The 22240-nt window shown below is 44.6% G+C and overlaps 1 pseudogene across 1 annotated transcript in view; it reads left to right on the top strand.

The window, feature by feature from the left end:
* Window positions 1–22240, top strand: part of LOC146866653 (serine/threonine-protein kinase 38-like) — a 659816-nt pseudogene that overhangs the window by 265427 nt on the left and 372149 nt on the right. The window contains exon 13 of the transcript XR_014966481.1: window positions 6468–6585. The product of XR_014966481.1 is annotated as a serine/threonine-protein kinase 38-like (transcript). The remainder of the gene's footprint in view (window positions 1–6467; window positions 6586–22240) is intronic.

Raw genomic sequence — 22240 nt, 5'->3', positions numbered from 1 at the left:
TTCACCCTCAGAAGAGTTGGGTTTTTTAATAGAGGACAGGCGCCAAACTCTGCGGCCACGAACGCAGCAACAACAACAGAACAAAGATGCAGGAGGCACAACGAACGCCGCAAACAGAGGCGGAAATGCAAGAGGGCGAGGCTTCGACAAGAGAGGCAGGGGAAAGAAATGGTAATCAAAAATTCAATGACTACATCCCCTGACAACACTGTGGTCAATCTATCTGATATGGTGCTCACCAAAGCAGAATCTCAACTTTTATCCCTGGGCTTGTCGTTCTGCCCACGCAACAGTTTCAATTATGTTCAAACCCGAATAGATGTTTTCAAATTTATACGGAAGCTGAAACTGAAAAATATTTCAAATTAAATAAAGTACAAGATCAAGCATCAACCATATCTATGATGGAACGCCCCGCTAGTAAATTTCAAGTAGCAGACACCAGCATTCTCAAAACTGTACATGCTTTATCCACAAATGAAGAAAGTGTTACTGGATCAACTCAGGATGAATTGGCATCAATGGGTATAATCAATAACCTTCCTTGCTATAGTCACTTTAAACCATCCTCCACGTTCATACCTCTTATGCCAAAAGATGCTATTGACACCTTTAATGATATAGTAATTGAAGAATTGAAAATATTGCAGACTGTATCATCTCGAAAACAAAAAAGATACAAATACATGGAAAATCAATATGCTAAGTTGATGAAAAAATTAAGGAGCAACTCTAACCTTATCATTAATAAAGCTGACAAAGGAGGCAACATTGTTATTTGGCCTCGTACACTCTATATGGAAGAGGCGAATCGACATTTGGAGGACACTTTGTGCTATAGAAAAGGATCATTCAATGACATCAAATGCCTTAAAGAGACTGTTTTTAAAGAATTAAATCAATGGAAGAGGGAAGGTCTACTGAGCAAGCAAGAATTCAGCTTTCTTAAAAATGACTTTCCAGTTACACCCACCCTTTATTTCAAGCCTAAAATTCACAAACAGGCTATACCAGTACCAGGATGGCCTATCATCTCAGCCCAAAAAAGCCTCCTGGAACCTATGTCCAAATATGTGGACCATTTTCTGCATGAATCAGTAGAAACCCTTCCTTCCTTCATCAAGGACACAGGACACTTTCCATCCAAATTGAAAGAAGTACAGTGGGAAGAGGACTATGTACTGGTGGTTATGGATATATGTACCTTATATACTAGTATTCATCATGCTGATGGATTAACAGCTGTAAAATATTTTTTAGACAAAAGTAATATTGTTTTTAGTCAACACAATGGTATGATATTACGTATGATACAAATCTGCCTAGAGAATAACTATTTTCTTTTCAACAAAGAAATTTATCGGCAGCAGAGAGGAGTTGCGATGGGGGCATGCTTTTCCCCAACCTATGCCTGTTTGCATGTTGGGTGGTGGGAGGAGCATGTCCTCAGAGGTACCCACAAGCTGATTTTTGACTCCAATATAGTCAGATTTTGGAGGTTCATAGATGACATATGTTTGATTTGGAAGGGTACCCCAGACTCCGCTAAAACTTTTCTCAACACTATTAACATCAATAGTCTAAACTTACAATTTACTGCCAACATCAGCAAATCTTCTGTCCAATTTTTAGACGTTGAAATTTATATTGATAATAATGTAATTCAAACTAAATTGCATAGAAAGAAAACAGCTGGTAATGCTATTTTACACGCGAGCAGTGCCCACCCTGGCCACCTTATTAAAAGCATACCATATGGAGAATTTTTACGTATGCGCAGAATCTGTAGTTCTAATTCTGATCTAGAAAAATGTCAACTTGAGTCCCTAAAAAGATTTCTTGCCCGTGGATATTGTTTGAAGGAGTTGGAACTGGCCAAAACTAAGGCTAATAGCCATACTAGAGAGGAGTGCTTAAATACCACTGCACAATCTAAAAGTAAAAACTCAGATAATGATGTTAAAGATGATCAAGGTGGAACTAGGCTTATTACTACGTTTAATGTAGAAGAGAAGAAAATAAGGGGTATTTTAGCTAAACATTGGCCTTTATTAAAGACAGACATTACTTTAGCCCCTCTGCTGCCTGAAAAACCACTTATCACCTTTAGAAGAGCGCCCTCAATGAGAGATGCTCTGGTTAAATCTAACCCTGAGGTAATCAACCCTAGTAACTGGTTATCCACGAAAACAGGTTTCCGCAAATGCATTTCATGCAGGGCCTGCAAATTTGGCATGAATACTACAGAATATTGCAGTGTGTGTTTGAGAATAACCCCATTAAAATTCATAAACTTCTGACATGCCGCACAGACTATGCAGTATATGTATTGGAATGCACCTGTAAATTGAAGTATGTGGGAAGTACTAAATTACAGGTTTTCAATCGCATCCTTCAACACCTTAGAGCAATAGTCAATGCAGACGATAGCTACCCAGTAGCACGGCATTTCAAATTGGTTCACAACAAAAACCTAAATGACTTATGCTACTTTGTCATTGACTCTGTACAAAAGAACTTAAGAGGCGGCAACAGAGAAAAGCAGTTAAGACAATTGGAGTCTAAATACATTCTTTTATTAGATACTAGAATTCCAAAGGGACTCCATACAGGAGAGGACCTCCATAACTTTCTATAAAGTTATTATTCTTCGCTGTTTTAACTACGTATTATGTGTTATGATTGTTATTCATAATATGCATTTAGGCATCTCTACACTGCATTTCTAAACCATCAGAGTATTTTGATTTTATGGGGCTCAGTTTCTGCAAGTTTTTGATGAGAAAAAAAAATTTTTGATGAATTTTTTGATGAACTATTATGTGATAACTATATGTATAGAATATTATGGTCGTACATCTGGATCTTGATAGTTAGTACACAATATTTTAATCGAGGATCTGGAAATTTGAAGCATCGATTGTTACAATATTTACATTTATTTAATCTGTAAGGTTTTTTTATTTGCCATTATCTCTCTTTTTAATTGGCATATTGGATATGATATGAATTAAATATCATTTTGAGTCGTAATTTATTTGTACAACACCATTGGATTTAGCACTAGCACTTTATTAGTTTTCAATTACAAACGTGAACGGGAATGTGCAATTGGACAAATTCATATGAAGGAGCTATTAGTTTAGTCACTTGGCTATAAATAGACTCAGGATTTAGGCTTTTTTAGAACTGCTTATATAATTTTTTTAAATACTAAATTTGTTTTATACATTTTGTATTTTTACAACTTTTATATATTTAACTGTGATAATAAGGTATTTATTAAGTTATTTATATATTTATGAATTTAACTTATACTTGTATAAATTGTGAGTATTTTGTTTAGCTCCTTGCCTCAACCTTCACGCAACGTAACTTTGAACATCCAATCTGTCACTGTATATAAATCATGTGTTTCACCGGGGGGTCATGTGATCAAGGCTGTGTGTTCACAGCCGAAACGCGTCATGCTGACAATGGAGGAATAAATTAAGCACGAAACTTCTCTACGGCGCACTTTGTGGTCTGTACCTGTGTAATTTGTATAGCGTTGCAAAGTGATCCAGGACTGTTGAATTTCTGTATGTGTATATATATATATATATATATATATATATACACACACACCCCCACAAAAACATAAATCTGGCAAATATTGGAGGGTCAAGCTCATTGTTGTTAACTACAGAAATGGCCTCTGCGTTAAATAGTAAACTTAATTTGGCAAGCTACACTGAAAGCTTTGAGACAGTATCCTGCTGTTTTTACAGTGGTTTCCTTCTGGTCTAGGACCATTTCAGTACCACTCTGTAAATCACTGACCCTAAGAATTAGGTGCTGTAAAGAATGTGTCAGCTCAAAGTAAAATGCTTTAAAACATTTTTTACCTTATTTACAGTCTCTCTCCCAATCACCTCGTGAAAAATATAAGGTCCTCAGAAAGACTGCTGCACAGTAATAATCCAGCGGATCGCTAAAGTCTCCATAACTCAGCCCTATATGTCTATTTGTCCTTCAGACAAAAGAGAAATTACAAATTCTAGCCCCCCAAAGATACCAACTTGGCTCAGGCATCGAGCGATAGGAATTCCCCATCCCGGAGTCCATTATACTGAGTTAGTGTGCCATAGTTGTTTTCCATTATATTCAGTTATCAGGTGATGTCTGCGCTATAACATATCAAGTACAGTGCCAGTTGCACCCATTACACCCATTTAACAATATCCTGACCAGTTGTCCTTTTGTCAATTTAGCACATTAGAACCACCTTCCAGTATGCGTTTTAGCACATTGTTCAGTTTCCATTAATTGAAGTTAGCATTATGTCTTGATAACACATCATAGTGAGTTTTCTTTATACACAGCTAACATTTCATTGCCAATTTCATTTTGGATATCTGGCATGCCATTGACTGTCTGGATTATGATAAGTTTCCATCATAATCAGTAATTCATGGCCATTGAATTTGTCAGGTTAGCAGCACCTCTTAGTTAATTTCCATTAAGTTCAGTTCATACATCATTGCCATAACCCATACACCTACTTGGAACATCATGACTAGTTGACATAATCAGCTTGTGCTTCATGGGCATTTATAGTTCTATCCGGTTAGCATTACATTGCCACTCTTCATTTTTGTCACTGCATCAAAGCAGTTTTCATGATGCCCTATTAGTACACCCCTGCCTGCCATTCCCTAATATTGGTAGCCTATGAAGCTACGTTTCCACCTCGACCAATTTTCCATTACACCAATGTAGTACATAAAGACAAGTTTCCAGAGACTCGGAGTCTTTGTACACGCCAATGGGAGTCTGTGTGACCGTGTCCTCGCTGCAGTGTGTGCGAAAACACAGTAGTCTGCTAACCCGTTACCCAATTCTTTCTCAAACGAAGACTAGGTGTCTACTCACTTGCAAAGTGGGGGTGATGCAAGAAAGATGGCCAAAATACAAAATTCCACCTAACAATAACATGGTACAGTACATGTTCTCTTATTAACCCTCCTCTGCAGAAGCATACTTCAGCAACATGCCAAACAAGGATTGGCAAAGCTAGTAGGTCTCATCTACACGGAGTAGTGGGTTTGTCAATGTATTTTTAGCTGTGTTGTACAGCAGAGCAGCTGCTGTGCAGCATGGCTGAAAGATTTTTAAATAGTGCTGTGACGTGGCCATAGTTGGGTGCATCAAAGCACTTTTTTAATTGGTAGTTGTGAGAGGGAGAGCAAGTGCAGGAGGTAACATGGAAGGCAGAGGGTGAGGGGAAAAAAGCACTATGACGTGTCCAGCAGTATACACATCATTGTGTTATTTATGGTGGGTGGGGTGGCCAACGCAATCAGAGGAGGAGGGAGGTTAACACAGACAATGGAAGGAGGGAGAGTTGGGGTGGGGCAAGCCAACACCAACAACGGAAGAATGGTGGATGAGTGGAGTCGGGGAAAGCCAACTCGGACAACAGAAGGCGGGAGGAAGGGGGGCAAGCCAACCCATAGAATAAACGGGGAGTGAGAGTGTGTTGTGGCAACCCCACATGTATAACGGAGGGAGGGAGAGAGGAAGGGTCTGAGCATGCCAACATAGGCTACAAAATGAGGTAGGAAGGGAGGGTGAGGGCACGCTAACATGGAAAACAAATGGAAGAAGGGTGGGGGCAAGCCAACCCAGAGAATGAATGGGGGAGGGAGAATGTGTGGTGGTGACAACCCAACACATATAACTGAGGGAGGGAAGAAGGGTGTTGGCAAGCCAACATGGACAACAAATGGAAGGAGGGTGTAGGGGCCATAAAACACAGACAATGAACCGATGGTGGGAAGGAGGGCGGTGGAAGCCAATAACAAGGTGGGAGCACAGGGATGAAGAAATACACAAGGGAGCAGGCCCAAAAAAGTAGCACCTGAAAAATGAGCAGGACACAAGTAATGCATCTGTGCTCCAGGTGAGGGACAAACACGAAGAGGAAGGAAGCCTATGGCAGCTGAACAATAAGAAGCAAGCAAATGGCAGTGACAATGAAGCCAAGCAATGATAAGCAATTGGTGGTCTGTAAGCAAACTGATAGAAAGTAAAAGGTGTCAAAGAGGCAGCTCATGCAGTCTAGGCCAGCTGCAAACTTGTAATTATGCCTCACTAGCATGGAACATTACAATACTTCCTATCCACCTTAAAAAAAAAAACATGTAAAATTGTATCCAAAAATAGAGCTTGCTGCTAACCTGCTATGCTACCCAAAACGCTCCAGCTCTACAATACAGTATGCAACATTTGAGACTAAAAATTGAGAATTGCTTTGCAGCATAGGCCTACATAATGTTTTTTGAGGTGGCTCACTTGGATTTCCACTGACTGTTCTATAAAGCAGAACCTTCCTCAGCATAAAGTGACAAGCTACACTTTTGGTGCCTAAAGGCATCTGAGATATCCACATTTCGTATACTTCATCTGTATTTCTTCATTTGTAGGCATTTTTTACAGTGGGAACTCCAGATTATATTGCACCAGAAGTTTTCATGCAAACTGGCTATAACAAGTTATGTGACTGGTGGTCGCTTGGAGTGATCATGTATGAAATGTTAATTGGTAAGTCAACAATACTAAAATGAGGCAAGTGAGACTTATCAGAAAGCATATTTAATGTTTAACTTGTGCATACATGAATGTATGCTGGAATGCTATTTCTACCTGTGAAGCATATGATCGAAATTAACTTGAGTTCATGCATGCAATGAATAGTAAAATATACATATTTTATTAGAGCTGCTTGGGTAAAATGGCTGGAAGTTTGGTTATACTGTTTTGTTATAATGCATTGGTTTAGCCATGAATACTAGCTTCTTGGCGCTAAGACATATGGTAAAACAACAGAGAGCACTGAAATAGCTGAATATTTCTTCACTTTCCTACGGATGTCAAACAGGCAGAGTTCTTCACGATACTGTACTGGCAGACCTATTGCTCCTATCTTTTGATTGTAATTCTATATTCTAAAGTTAGGAGTAAAGTAGAAGCCATTAAAACAAATACTTCCTTGTCATGGTACTCTAATGCAATTAGCGTATGCAGTAGCATCATAAGTGCAGAAACGATCTTCTAAGAATCCTACAGATCTGGCCTGAAATTACTCTTTAAATGAGGGATGTAGCTTTACCTATTAAAGCTCATCCTCTTCAGCTTGTTGCGTAATCTGCGACATCTGGGATAGTTGCCAGCTCTAACCAGAAGGAACTTTCATTTTTCCAGTAGGGTACAGAGACTAACATCATGCATAAAACAACGTTGTGTTTTAGTGAAAGAAGACAGTGGCTGTGAGCCACTGCTTTATGTGATATCAATAATTTCTTTTTCACTCATGTCCTGGCTGGAAGTAGGTGTCGAAGTTGGGGTGGGGGGGGGGGGGGGGGTATGGTGGGCGACACCACATAACCCAAAAAGTATCTCCCCTCATTTCTGTTAAAGATCACACTGTGGATAATTTTACAGTTTTACGGAGTCCAGGCTGCCACTAGTATGCTGGCAGTCATGTATATGATTGTGTTTTTTAAAGGGGTAACTCAATCTAACTGGGGGACCTACTGATTTTTTGTTATTTTTTTTATACAAGTTATTAAAAAGTTTGAAGACTATTGGCTCAGAGGTTAGCGTGCACTCCAGGTTAGTAGAGATTCAATATTTTGGGTGTAGTGTCCGTGTTATGATATGCGATATGATTATTATGTGACTGTTGGAGATGAATTCATCCAAAACTAGGAATGTGATGTTAGTGAACCATGCATCTGGATGAAGAGACTCTAGGGTGTAATGCGTAATGGGCGCAGGCATATTGGTTACATTGTTGTAGGTGTCATCTGCCTTAAGGACCATGGGTGAAAAGCTGGAGTGGTAATTTTTCATAAGGTGAATCAAATTAGGTTGTGAGGTGTATTTAGCAGTAAATGTTCCTTAGGAAGTAATAATAGGCATATCATTTGGTTCACCATTTTATGAATTAATCTGCATATGTTAGAATGGCAGTGCAAGGCCACCAGCAATTATCTACAAAGTTTAATTAATCAGTTTTGTATAGTAAGCGTATATCAACAGCATTATGTAAGCACACAACTGGTGTGTTTGTTATGCGAAGTCCTACTACCCCATCCCAGCTAATTACAGATGTAGTTATTAAGTCGCTGACATGGTAAAGGAAATTCTGTTGTTTACATGGACATATCCCAAGTGTTCCTGATAACAATTCACTGATGTGCTAAACCTGTATGATGGTTTGGTACTAAGAGTCTTTATCAAGGCAGTCTTTCAGGTCTCACGTGCTGTTCTTTAGATGCAGTAATTTATGTATGCCCGCAAAATGTTCATGGGGCCCAGTACTAATGGTTATTAGAGTCTTGTAGGCAGTGCAATTTAAATGCAGAGGTTTGTCTCAAAACATTCTGTGATTTAGTCATCTGTGTAGCTTGATTAGTCTCCTTAACATAGGAAATTAATTAAAAGCTGAAGGTTATGAAGTGTTGTAGTTCTTAAGTTGATGCACTTAAAGTATGGGACTTGTATGTTGGCTTAGGGGTGGTGATCTGTGCATTGGTTTAGCTCGTGGCTGTTTGGATGGCATAGAAGAAATGTGGCGTAATACCTTGCATTGGGGTATGCAGGCTCTGTACAAATGTCCTTCCTGACCTTAGACCCAAATAACACACAGGTTGCCAATAGGTTTATTTCACCATTATCTGGAATGTATGCGAGTTGCAGTGCTTCTACAAGAGCGGTGGGGTCATGTTGCCTTACCCACCAGTAGCTGCTGTCCTGACTCTACTTTGAATGGCCATCTGGGAGCATCTTTTGGGATTCAAGTAAGTACTATGTTTCCAAGTTCCTCTATGTGTTGCTTGTGGATGAGTGCATATCTTGGTCTGGTGATGTCAAGAATGGAATAGGTCTTCTTGTTATGCAGATATTAAGACATGCAACTTAAGCTTTTCTTTTAGTGAGACCCTAGGATTAGAGCCTCTCTAGCAGATGTTTGTAGATTGTTCACCATTTCAAATCAACACTTTTCGAGGCGACCAAGAACCACCAACTCCTTTCAGGGTCCATCTCTTCCGATGGCCATGAGAATCAGCTGATTGTAACCATCTCTGACATAACTGTTTGTTCAGGGCATTAGCATCCCACAGCTGTAATCTGTGCATCTAAACATCCTATCTCCTTCTTATTAATTGCCAACATGTCCCTTCTTACAGTCCACCTTCTGGGGAACCTACTCCTGCATTCTCCATCAGAATGGGAATTTTGTTGTTTGATTTTTCAATAGATAATCTAACCTCAGGTTGTTTCGTAAATCCACTTCTTGGCCATCCAAATATCTACTTGACAATTTTTGCTTAAAAAAAGCCTCATCCATGTAAGCTTTTTGGTCTGTAGTGAGCTGGTTGATCATCAAAAAGGCCTATCTGATTATTATACTGTAACCCAGATACAAAATAGTGCAAGGCTTGACATGCCTGTCTGGCCAAACCAGATAAACACGCTAGAAGAGCTGAGGACCATTGATGTCATGCATAATTTTAATATAAAAACAAAAAGGCTCGAGTTTTTCATGGCTTAATAACAATAAGAGGAAACACTGCCTGAATTGCTAAACTATTGCGGTTCTGTTAAAAGGTTGCGATTCAGGATTCTTTCAATTCACTATTGAGCCGCTGCCTTTTTGAAGCAGTCGTATTTATTTCAAAACAAGTTCAGTAAAAAAACATTAAGATTTTGTCAGCAAAACCAGAAAAACTTTGGTAGGGAACTAACCAACAAAGAAAGTGAGGAAGGAAGCATTGAAAATGTTACACATAAAGTAAGTAGAAACAAGCACTAAACATCACAATGGATTGCCTATTGATATCAAAGGGCAATATGGAACATCACACTTTGAATGGAGAAAGAAAACTACTTTGCTCTCTTGAAATGTGGTCAGAATCCCAGAAACTATGGATGACCTAGACCTAGTGAACTTCTTTATTGATAAATCTTAGTCTTGCAGGAAACATCAGCATCATTTGTATGGACATACCTGGGTATATAAGCTATGCAAAATTGACTACTGAGTTAAATGGTACACAAAACAGTGGCGGACTAGAGAACATCTCTGTGATAACTTACTGGTTTCCAACTTACTCGACTATGCCATTTTGAGAATTATGAATGTCTTTGCCCAACAAAAGAAATGGGATGAGTTTTAAAAACTGTTAGCCACCATTAGGGATGCTGTGACCATGCCCTCCGATTTCACTCCAACTTAACTTGTAATATGGATGATTTGAGAAACGACTTGCCCCAGGAATCTGAATTAAAATCATCTCTAGGTACCCCTGAGTCAAACATAATTTTCCAAAATTAGATATATGAGGAAGGCCCCTGATAAAATTTTGTACAAAAGGAGTACTAATTTCTGAAGTATACTACTAACCGCAGATTCTCACCTTATGAATGTCTCCAGTTGCTAAACTGGATCCAGAGATTTTGTCTCAACAATTCTATTTACCAAAACATGTGTGGCGTTGGGCCATGCCCTCGACGGGTGAGGATATTCCCCCCCCCCAAAAGAATATCAAGGTACAATAAGGGCATTTACTAGTGAGTCTGGAGTGGACCGGGCCTTTTGATTTCTAGAGAATCGATTTATGAAAGCCTTTACAGGATTTGATTCCTATCATTGTAGGGGGTGACATGTCTCTTGCTCACTGTAAAATGTTTCTAAGGAGTATGTTCTGTCAATGAAAAAAACTGAGGGGGGCGAGCTCCAGATCCACATCGGAAGGCACAGAAAGAAAACAACTGGCGTAGACACATAGAGGTGCCAAATATATTGTGGCCCAACGTTTCCGCGGCTGGACCCAACATGGAGCCACACAACGCTACCTACTGGCAAGAAAGGGAATTGTATAGCAAGTCTTATTCCCAGTTTATTATTAATTAATTCCTGTTTGATCCCAAAAATAGTAACACAAATAAATCATGTGAGGAATAAAGTAAAGATTTTCTCTTTATTTTGGATGTTCTTTCACTTTTCTCAATGGCCACACTTCTATCAATGCGCCGTATACAAGTCCTTCAATATATAGTCACTCCAGATAGGTTGTTATAAAGTCAACACATGTTTCACCCCTTAAGTGGCACACAAGCCTGGGGCTTTGTCAAGGTTGAAAACTTTCAAAAGCTTATTGTAATTTTCACTGATGTGCTCCCTTAATACAGATGAATTCCTAAAAATTCTTAACCATTAAGGTTAATTCATTAATATATATGGCTCTAAATGAGTCGAGTCCAGTATCGGCGTAGTCTCTGCTGTCTGTGCGGGTGTGCCCTTGACAAAACCCAGGCTTCCGTCCTACTAAGGGATGAAACACGTGTTTGCTTTGTTACAACCTATCTATCTGAAGTGACTGTGTATTCAGGACTTCTATATGGAGCATTGATGCAAGTGTGACCACTGCCTTGCATGATTTATTTGGATTACTTTATTTCGGATAAAGCAGTAATTTATTAATAGTAGACTGGGAATAAGACACTCTATTCAATTCTGTTTATCATAAATCAATGTCAGTGACATACCTCTGCCTTTCCCTGGTGTCTTCACATGTCTTGAAGTTGTGCGACAAATGCACGCATGTGAACCCGAAGGCCATCTGGGACTGCGAGGCCAAACTCGACATCACCAAGCACTGTATAAAGGCTCAGAAGTCCTGATCCTGATTGTAATTGAGTACATAAATGCATTCTCAGTCCTGAAGCCACTCCCCAGAGAGATCTTCATCCCACTCCAAATCTTCTGGCAAGTAAAAGAAGAAAAAACGCAAAGAGTCCAAACATGGCTCTCCTTCTTCTCAGCAGTCTTGTCAGGTGACGATGTGAAGACATCGGGGTGCCTCCAGTTCAGTCACCCACCACAGGCCAGACGACTGCATTAGTCGCAATCGATCTCGAGTTCCCAGGCCCATTGGAGACACTGCAACAAACTCGAGTCCTCAAAAAGGCGATGTTGCAAATTTTTGTAACCCTTAGGGATCCCTCTGGCATGCCTTTGGGCCCCATGGATCCAAGAAGGCCTACAGTCAAGCTAACTCCAGTGAGTCCATCCCCCCTGCTGACTGCACCTCTTGACCCTACTCTGGGGTCTGCCTCAACTCCTGGGCCAACACCTGAACCAACTCCTTCCCAGCTGCTTCCTTGTGTCAGCGCCGAGACGGATGCAGGAGGGCAAACTTTTAGCCCTTTCGGACTCTGGAGCAGAGCCACCATGACCTTGATCAAACTTAAGCCCAACTTGACCTCCCATAGCCAGTTTTTGAGTCTGATAAACTTCAGCTGCCACACAGTCTCAGTCCTAGAGCCACATGATGACAACTGTGCAGGTGACGTATCACAAGTATTAGAATTGTTTTTCTGGAACTCCAGGAGGCCAGTGACCATGACACTTTCCCATATACTGGGCTGACTTCTCCACCTAGTTACCTTACAGAGGAGTCTACCTTTTTCACCATGGTATTTAGAAGGGCGATACAAGTTCTTGACCTCCAGCTTCCCTCAGGGGAGGTTAAGAGAAATGTACTGACTGAGGTTCTGCTTCCAGAGTAGACCTCTTTGAAACCCTGACTTCCATTAATTGAGTCCCTCACATATACCCACTTGGGCAAAATCAGGGCCCTGCCTCCAGACAGAGTCAAAACATGTGGAGGCATTCGGGGGACTGATATTCTCGTCTGCTATTCTTGCCCTCAAATCTCTTAATTCGAGATGCCTCCTGGAACATTACTCTCACTCGTTGTGGGACATGGTGATCAATATCTTGCCAGTGGTTCAAGCCAACCTCCAATAAATAATTTAGAATGGTCAAGACACGGCAAAGTATGTAATATGGTCAGGCCTGGGCGCTATTGGCTGTCTGGGTAGGGCAGTTGATACCAGCGTTGGGCTTCCGCGTCACACATGGATAAGACTGTGCTTTTCCAGTAACATCCAATAGTCCTCCATGGACATTCCATTTGATGCACATCTCTTCTCAGAAAAGGCAGGGTCAGCATTAGGGACTTCACCATCCATACAACAGTTTCCTTAACAATGTAGCCCATTTGAAGACTTCAGAAGAGGGACGCAGCAGAGGACGCTTCAAACTTTGCCTCTGCAGCAAAAATCCTCCCAGTCCTTACAAAGTAAAGTGTCCAGGTCCCCCGAGCAACGTCCTACCCAATCCTCCCCCAAACCCTCACGCTGCTGTCCATGCTTCAAAGATCCTCTAGTTTACTCTCAGCAGCACACTGTCACCTGATTAGAGACTGGATAATTCTTACCTCCGCAGGTGACAACGCATCACACCGGGCAGATGAATGCTTCAAATTGTTCCAAATGGTTATGCCATTCCCTTCTGCTCCACCCTACTGAAATGCCACTCCCACCACAACGGCTTCCAGAGGACCACTTGTCTATTCATTGACAAGACGTTCATGCTCTCTTGATGAAGGGAGCTTTAGACAGGGAACCTAGAGGTCGGGACTGGCTGCTATTCCCACTACTTTCTGGTAGAGAAGAAGGATGAAGGACTTAAACTTATTCTAGCCTTCCACCTCCTGAACTTCTTTGTCAAGAAGGACAAGTTCATGATACTCAGTTTGGCCCAAGGTCTGTCTGCCCTGGATCCACGTGACTGGATGAGACCACTGAATTTACAGGATGGCTATTTCTACATCCCTGCCAGCCCATAGAGGATACTTGTGATTTCAGGTAGACCTTGAGTTCTTTCTGTTTTCTGTGCTTCCTTTTGACCTCACCAGTGCCCCTACGGTGTTCAGGAAAGTGGTGATGGTGTTTGCTGCCAGGTTAGGAATGCCAGCCTTCTCGCACCTCAACGAATGGTTGTTAAAGATGGACTTGCCTCAAACATTAGTGAAATATCTTCAGACAAAAGCTGAGCTGTTGGCATACCTGCTATTTACCACCAATGTGCCAAAATCACATCTGCCTCCTTCACGTGACTCCCTTTCATTGGAGCTATCCCAGACATGTGCAGTTTCACGCCTTCCTTCTTCCTCAACTGGTCGAGGATATTCAGTCTATGAACCTGATGTTTCAAACCCTTACCTGGGTCTCATGAGAGCAGCTCTGAAGCTTCTTCACTTCTTGGCCCCCTGCTAGTGAACCAGCCAGGTGGCACATGCATGCTCCACAGTGAGATCTAAATTCTCAGTGGGCTGAGCTCCAAGGAAACCTCCAAGATTCCATCCAGGTGTTGGAGGAGACTTAGAAAGATCAACAGTGGTGGTTGCTGGAGCACAGTTGGACTGGTTGGCAGACTTCTCTCCTTACCACAAGAACTAATGGTTGTGATGGATGCATCATTGCTGCGTTGGGGAGGCCATCGGGGAGAGGTGGAAATCAGAGGACTCTGGTCTCCAGCAGAACACCACCTCTACATCAACATGTTGGAGTTGCAGGCGATTTGCATGGCACCAAAGACTTTCCTCCTGTCCATCAAGAGGGAATGGGTGCAGGTTCTCATGGGCATCACCATATGGTACTGAAACAAGCAGGGTGGAGTGGAATCAGGAGCTTTGTGCCAGTCAGCTCTGCACCTCTGGAACTGCCTGAGTCATCAGGGCATTTCCCTAGTGTGAGGGGTCTCCACTGGGGGCTATCTCTTTAAACCGGCCAGAGAAGTTGACCAACCAGAGGGAGACTGGGTGGAGAAAATGGAACCGCAGAAGAAAGAGCGAGGACGCAAAAGTTGGAAAAGGCAAGATAGAGGACATTGATGTTCGGACTTTTCCTGGGTAGAGGAATAGCCCAACTCTACAGGAGGCTGCCAAGGAAGCCACCGAGCAGGAGGAATCGGAAGAATCTGGAAGGAGAGAAGAAGAGGACGAATCCGGTCCAGACGAGTGGTGGATGGCCCCGGAGGATGCTGGTCAGGTGCCGCAACTCCAGAGAGTTGCAATGTAGTGGTGAGGACCCGGGCCAGGACAGTTGTTTTGTACAGCCAGAAGCCGGGAGGTGGTGTCGGGAGGCATACGGGACATGGTGAGGTGTTGGGGAAGACTATTTGGTAAACTTACCGATTCTGTGAAGAACACCCCTTTTCCCCCCAACACACACACGTGGGAAAAAGCACCACATATCCCAGGAAGCACTGGGATAAGGATGTGCGAAAAAGGATAACTGATTCCCTATACATTTTTAACTAATTGTGAAATCCAGGTCTGCTTTATCAGAGCCTCTTATGATTTTAATCTGAAAATTAATGAGTATTGTTCTCACATAAAGTAAGGAGAGAAGCTAATATTTTTTTATTAGAAACTAAGAGAATATTAACTGCTTAGTCCAATTTCACTGCAGCTATCTTCTTCTGTGACACACCCCATACCCTCTTATACACCCAAGGTGCTGATGAAGGCAAATGCTGGTTCTCTTCCAGGGGATCCTCATCAATAGTCATATGCGAGGACCCCGGAAACAATAAAAATTATATATGAAAAACACATATATATACAGCTCTGTATATGTATAAACACATATACTATTTTTTTCAAGCCAATGCAGCCCCCATAGTAGGCTAGACAATGTAATAATAATGAATGTAAACATTCCCAGATAGATTTTTGTTTTTTAATGAGACAAACCTCATGAGAAAGAAAAAAAAACATTGTTAGCATGCAGGCTGCATTGTAATACAATACCATAGAGACTGAAAAGCCTTGTACAGGTAAAAACTGGCACCGTGCCTTTAAGGCAGCCCTGATCCCAAGATCCCATCATTCCTCAGGGGTGACAGTTGGGTCAGTTGTTCTTTCCGGCTCCTTCAGTCAGGACCCTGGAATACAGCTCTCTTCTTTTTTTGACTATCTAGTTAAGAACGTACAAATTTTTGGTGATTTTTTTTTTTGGTTCATTCGAAATATTCTCCTGTTTGGTGAAGCATTTACTGACTTTCCTGACAGATGTTTAACTTTTTTCTGTCAAAAATGGCCTGTCCATCCTGTGGTAAAAAGAAGGCTACTTCGGATACACATGATGTGTGTATCATTTGTCTACCTGACACACATTCTCCTGCTTCCTGTCGTCATTGTACAAACCTTTCAAAGAGGACTTTGAAAGAAAGGGAGAGGATTAGGTTTTATGGCCTTTCTGAGATGCGGTCGACGTCGAAGCAGTTGATCCCTGTTTGTTCTCCATCGGCGTTGGGCTCGGCGTTGAAGACTCCAGCGGCAGGATCGTCGTTGAGAGGTGAGGAGACAAGGGAGAGTCACGCTTCCAAAAGAAAGTCCGCGTCGAAGCAAGACCCGGCGGCGAAATGCAGACGTTCGTCGTCGAAAGCATCGCCGTCGAGAAAGCATCACCGTTCGGCGTCGAAGTCGACATCTAGGCGGAAGTCGACGTCGAGGGAAAGGCACAGACGGCCGCCGTCAAAGTCAGCAGCGACGTCGAGACGAAGATCGACGTCGAAAGAAAGGCACAGGCGATCGCCGTCGAAGACATTAGTGATGTCGACACGAAGATCATCGTCGAAGCAAGGATCGTAGTCGAGACAGACGCCTCCGTCGACAAAAGTATCCATGATGCCAAAACAGCCATCCACGGCGAGGATACAGACGTCGAGGCGAACTTCCCCGTCGGGTTCTAGGCCTCCGTCCAGGATAAGCCCTCCGTCGACGACAAGGCTCTCGACGTCGAGGCACGACTCATCGCCGTTTATCCAGTCGGCGTCGAAGTCCAGATCTCCGGCGATAGGCTTATCGCCGTCAAGACATTCCTCCGCTGTTGGACTTCAGGAGACGACAGGACTTAGATCGACGTCCAGGTCAGCGTCGAGACGGAGGTCTACGCATAGAGAGACGTCAAGACAACGATCTCCCCCTGTTGTGGCATCGGAGCATGGTTCAGCGTCTAGGTCTCCACCTATTTCCATTTCTCCATCGGCTTCTGCAGGATCAGGATCTCCTCTGTCTCTTTCAAGATCCAGAGCCCCAGAAGTGGTGAATTCTTCTTCAGGTCCTCTTTCCACAGTAGAGCATCTTCGACCAGCAGAAGCTCAATTGGGAGCGTCACCGACAATCCAAAGGCAGGAAGAGGGACGTCTTCCGGGACAAAGTCCCCTCAGATTTCTACCTGAGTCCATACCTCCACGTATACCTTCTATGGCACATGCAGTGAGCATTTCCTTGGCTAGATTGAGGAATCTTGCCCAACCAAGGAGACCAGCAAGTTCTCATTCTCGGGAAAGAGATTATGGACGACGCTCTCCTTCACGTTCGTCCAGAAGATCGAGATCCAATTCTCGCAGAAGAGAGGCGGTGCGATCTGAGAAACGAAGGCGTAGGTCTCCTACAATTTCTTCATCCAGTCGTTCCTCCAAGAGAAGTTACTCGCCCACACTGTCAGATATGCCACCATCTTGAGTTTCTCCAGTGGATAACATCAGCACATTTCAAGAGGTTTTGTGCAGGGGAGCGGCCAAGTTGAACATTCCTATGCCTGTTCAGGAAACCACTTCCTCAGTCATCTTTGAGACCCTTCATGAAAGGACGGCGGCTCGTTCACTGTTGCCTCTGGTTCCTGGGTTGCTAAAACCAGTGATGGACGTTTTCCTAACGCCGGCTACCATCAAGTCGGCTCCGGCAAGAATCCTTAAAAAATATCGTCCCGCTCCAGAGGATCTCCTGTTTCTCAAAGCTGATCCTCCTCCTGATTCTGTAATCACGGAGGCCGCTAGAAAAACACACTCAGTGGCGTTGTCGTCTGCAGTCCCTCCGGACAAGAACAGCAAGACGCAAGATTCTTGGGGTAGAAGAGTACGCGGATCGGCCGCTTCCAACTTAAAGGTTGCTAGTGCCTCAGCGCTCTTATGGCGCTACGACAGAGCGCTTTGGGATTCTCTCCAAAGATTCACAGACTGACTTTCTCAGGAGGATAGGAAGGATTTTGAGGAGATCCTGCAGGAGGGCAGCTTGGTTTCCAATCAAGTTATAAGTGCGGCAGCAGACGGAGCTACTCTGGCAGCTCACTCCTACGCCCATGGCATTTCGGCCAGAAGATCCTCTTGGCTGAGGTTAACTGCTCTTAAACCTGAGACTCAAGCTAGGATTCTCAACCTACCTTTTTATGGAACCTCTCTTTTTGGCTCACACACCGACGACGAGATGGCTCGAATGAAATCAGAGCTTGAAACCGTGAAAGCTGTGGGTCTGGAGAAGAGGAAGGAGTTCAGCCGTCGTAAGGGATCTGAGAGGCGTACCTTCCAACAGAGGGTTCAAACCCCTCACTGGCAAAAGAACCAAGACCAGCAAGGGCAGAAAAAGCAGCAATTCCAGTCTCGTCGATCATCAAGAGGACGAGGGAATAACCGCCAATCCAACAACAGTAACAAAGCTCAAGGCAAACAATGAGCGATCGCTTCCTCCAACGCCGTCCACCGCTCCAGTGGGAGGAAGTATTTCACAACATCTCCAAGAGTGGCAAAACATCACCAGATACAAGTGGGTTCTAACTACACTGCGACATGGATACTCTCTTCGTTTCCGGAGTCTTCCTCCCTCAATCCACCCAGTGCATTCGAATCATCAGCTCAAGATGCTACGGGAGGAGGTGGCTACCCTTCATCTTAAATCGGCCATAGAAAGGGTTCCGAGAGCACAGAGAGGGAGAGGAGTCTACTCCAGGTATTTTCTGATACAGAAAAGAAGTCCAAAAACAGAGTTCAGACCCATCTTGGATTTACGAACACTCAACAAACCTATAAAAAAAGAGAAGTTTCGCATGTTAGCACTCCACCAAATATATCCACATCTCCGTCGAGGCGATTGGATGTGTTCGCTGGACCTACAAGATGCGAACTTTCATATACCCATCTGCCAACGTCATCGGAGATACCGGAGATTTGTGGTTGGAACCTCCCACTACCGGTTCAAGGTTCTACCATATGGCCTGAAATCAGCACCTCGAGTGTTCACAAAGTGCATGCCGGTGGTAGCTGCTGCCGTCAGGCGCTCAGGAGTCTTCATCTATCCCTATCTAGACGATTGGTTACTAAAAGGTCCATCACCCCAGAGTGTAAGCTCACAGCTGACACGCTGCCTAAATCTGTGTCACCGATTGGGGCTCCGGGTGAATTACAAAAAATCCACCCTCAAACCAACGCAAAGGATACACTACCTAGGAGCACTTATAGATTCCGAAGTAGGAAAAGTGTTTCCTTCGGAGGAGAGACACTTATCCCTCGCTCAAAAAGGCAAACGTATCATGGTCAACAATCTGTCTACAGCGCGACAGATATCATCCCTGCTAGGGGCCATGGCATCTTGCATATTCCTAGTGCCCAACGCCAGGTTAAGAATGCGTCCTCTCTGTTGGACTTGGCCCTTTTTCCCTCATTTTTTTCGTTTTTGCAGTGTTAAGATGCAGGTGCTCCCTTCTCCCAAGATGGCTGCCACAGACCCCTGCTACTGCAGGGTGGTCGTTTTTCATAGTAGCACCCTAGCTGCCAGGAGCTGGCTGGGACCCACAACAATGTTGCGTCACCAGCCCGCCTTTTTGTCCCATAGGTAGAGTGGCGAAGCTCCTGGAAGGTGCTGGAACCTTCTAGAAGGGAGGTGGGGTTTTACTTTTGCCGCCTTGGCTAGAGGTCACCCGACCTAGGGCTACTTAAGAGTGGGAGGGAAACTTTTGTGGTGAGTTGGCCATTGGGGTGAAGCAGAGCTGGAAGAATCCACCAGGAGTGTAGGCGGTAGGGCCTAGCCAGGGACTTATGCCTCTGAGAGTGACAGGATTTAGGTACTGCCTCTTAAGTGAGTGAGGTGCCCTGTGAATCCCACTGATCTTGCCCAATAGTAGGAGGACCCAGAGACTCTCTGCCAACCTGACTAGGAAGGATCTAGTCGCCCTCTCCATTCCTACCCCCTGTAACAGAACCCCTTAAGGGCGCCAGATACATCTGCGCCAAAAGACTTCATCTGTCAACTGAGAACTGAAACCTAACTTTAAGAACTGAGACTGCATGACAAGAGCGAGCTGTAAGCCTTGAATGCCAGAGCTGAGACTGCGTGTCCAAGCTAACCTATTGAACTAATTGCTAAACCGATTGCCAAGCCACCGGGGATCGACCAGGTACTAGCGCTGTGACCCCCGCGCTCCCTGCCCTGGTCTGGGACCCCCGGCAGCGTGCTCCGCTGAGCACTTTACCCCATCCTTAATTTGAGCCCCCCCCTGCGACGACGAAGCCAGCGCGCTCACCGCCGCGGCCTGGAAGAGTGCCCTGCTGTGTCGCGAGGCCCAGGCGAAGCCCGGGGCCCCGTCGCTGCCGTCGCAGCCGTGTGAGGAGGTGCGCAAGGTCGGGGCCGAGTTCCCCCATCGTCGTGAGGACGGACGCCTGCTGACGCCGAGACGGAGGTAAGCCCGAAGGCCGAGATCCCCCCTGGTGCGCCCCCTGCTGGTCTGGGAACCACACCGCACTTGGCCCGGGTTGTCCCATCCGTGGGAGTCCCCTACCCTGCCTGCGCGACGGAGAGACCCCGCCGAGGGATCCTGTCCGTGCCCCCCTTCCACAATACTGAGCGCGGTGCTCTGTGAACTGCACCGGAGCATAGGGACCCGCTCCTGAAGTCCTGTCACCCTCCCCGCTGGAAGCCGCCCAAAGAACTGACTGACATTACCCTTGTGTGGCGCTTCACGCCACCGACCCTGCTTCCCCAGCCGGAGAGACCGGGACTGCGAGTAGCGCACTGTGTTATATGCTCTGCTCGAAAGTAAATTACATGCCAAGGAATGCGAGTAGCGCACTGTGTTATGTGCTCTGCTCGAAAGTAAATTACATGCCAAGGAATGCGAGTAGCGCACTGTGTTATATGCTCTGCTCGAAAGTAACTACCTGCCAGGGAATGCGAGTAGCGCACTGTGTTATATGCTCTGCTCGAAAGTAATTACATGCCAGGGAATGCGAGTAGCGCACTGTGTTATATGCTCTGCTCGAAAGTAGTTACATGCCCAGGAACGCGAGTAGCGCACTGTGTTATATGCTCTGCTCGACCGTAGTTACATGCCCAGGAATGCGAGTAGCGCATTGTGTTATATGCTCTGCTCGAAGGTAATGATATGCAACTGATTACGAGTAACGCGTTGTGATAATTGTTCTACGCAAACGTTTCCACCTGCAACTGATTGCACGTAGCGCTGTGTTTTATGTGCCTTGCTTCACAGTACTAGGGGCCAGTGGTCACGAGGAGCGCTCAGTTCGACAGGCGCCATGTTGATGAACCCAATGTTCCCCCTTACAAGTATTACGCTGTGTTAGACGGCCTGTTCAGGGAAAGACTTTACATAAGCGCGCACAGCGCTAGAATCTCCCGCATTTAACCAGCGGGCGTGGGTACATGAATGAGGTTAGGCACTGCATAGATATCCCCACGAGTGTCGCATGTACTGAACGATGGTATTATGATTCATGTATTACCTTGTTATTTCCTGAACTGCAACTGACCAGCTATACTTGGATAAACTTGAAGTATTTGCATAATTTAAACGGTGTGGCGTCACTTATTGTGTGTGTCCCTAGTCCATGAGGAGTGTGTGGTGTATGGTTGCTTAACACATAGCCCTCTGGTTGCCCGACCGGCTCGCGCCACGTTACCACCCTTAGGGCCTGGTGAACCCAGGTTCCTACATTGTTGGCCAGCGGTGGGATCCTTAGGACCTGTGACCATACAGCACCCTTCCGTGAGGCGAAGGGCGCCACAATTAAACGCCTATTGTGTTCCAAAGCTCTAAAAACATTGATTGCTGCATTGTTAGTTCCACTGTCCAGGTTGAGAGTGCAAGAAGCCTGGTGAGCCGTTAACTGTTGCCTACACCCTAGGAATTTTCTCCTTAGTGTCTAGGTCCCCACCTGCTAGAATGGAATTCCGGTTAGCTGACCTCGAGGGGTACACTGTGAAGCAACTAAGGGAGTTCGGGCAGGGGATGGGGGTGCCTGGGATGCGGAAGGCCAAAGGACCGGAACTCCGCACCGCCATTAGGGCATGGGTAGAAGCCCACCCAGAAGGGAGAGGGGATGAGGGGCAGGAGGCGCCAGATGCACCTCAGGAGGAGAGCGCCCAGGAGGTGGTTGACCTCTTGAACGTGGATATGTCTGAAAATGTGCCCCCAGGGAGACGTTCTGGGGCCAGTAGTAGGACAGGGTCTAGTAGGAGCGCGTCTTCAAAGGAGTACGAGGACA

The sequence above is a fragment of the Triturus cristatus genome, chromosome 1_2 (assembly GCF_964204655.1).
Source record: "Triturus cristatus chromosome 1_2, aTriCri1.1, whole genome shotgun sequence".
NCBI lineage: Eukaryota > Metazoa > Chordata > Amphibia > Caudata > Salamandridae > Triturus > Triturus cristatus.
This window is presented reverse-complemented; position numbering and strand designations above follow the sequence as displayed.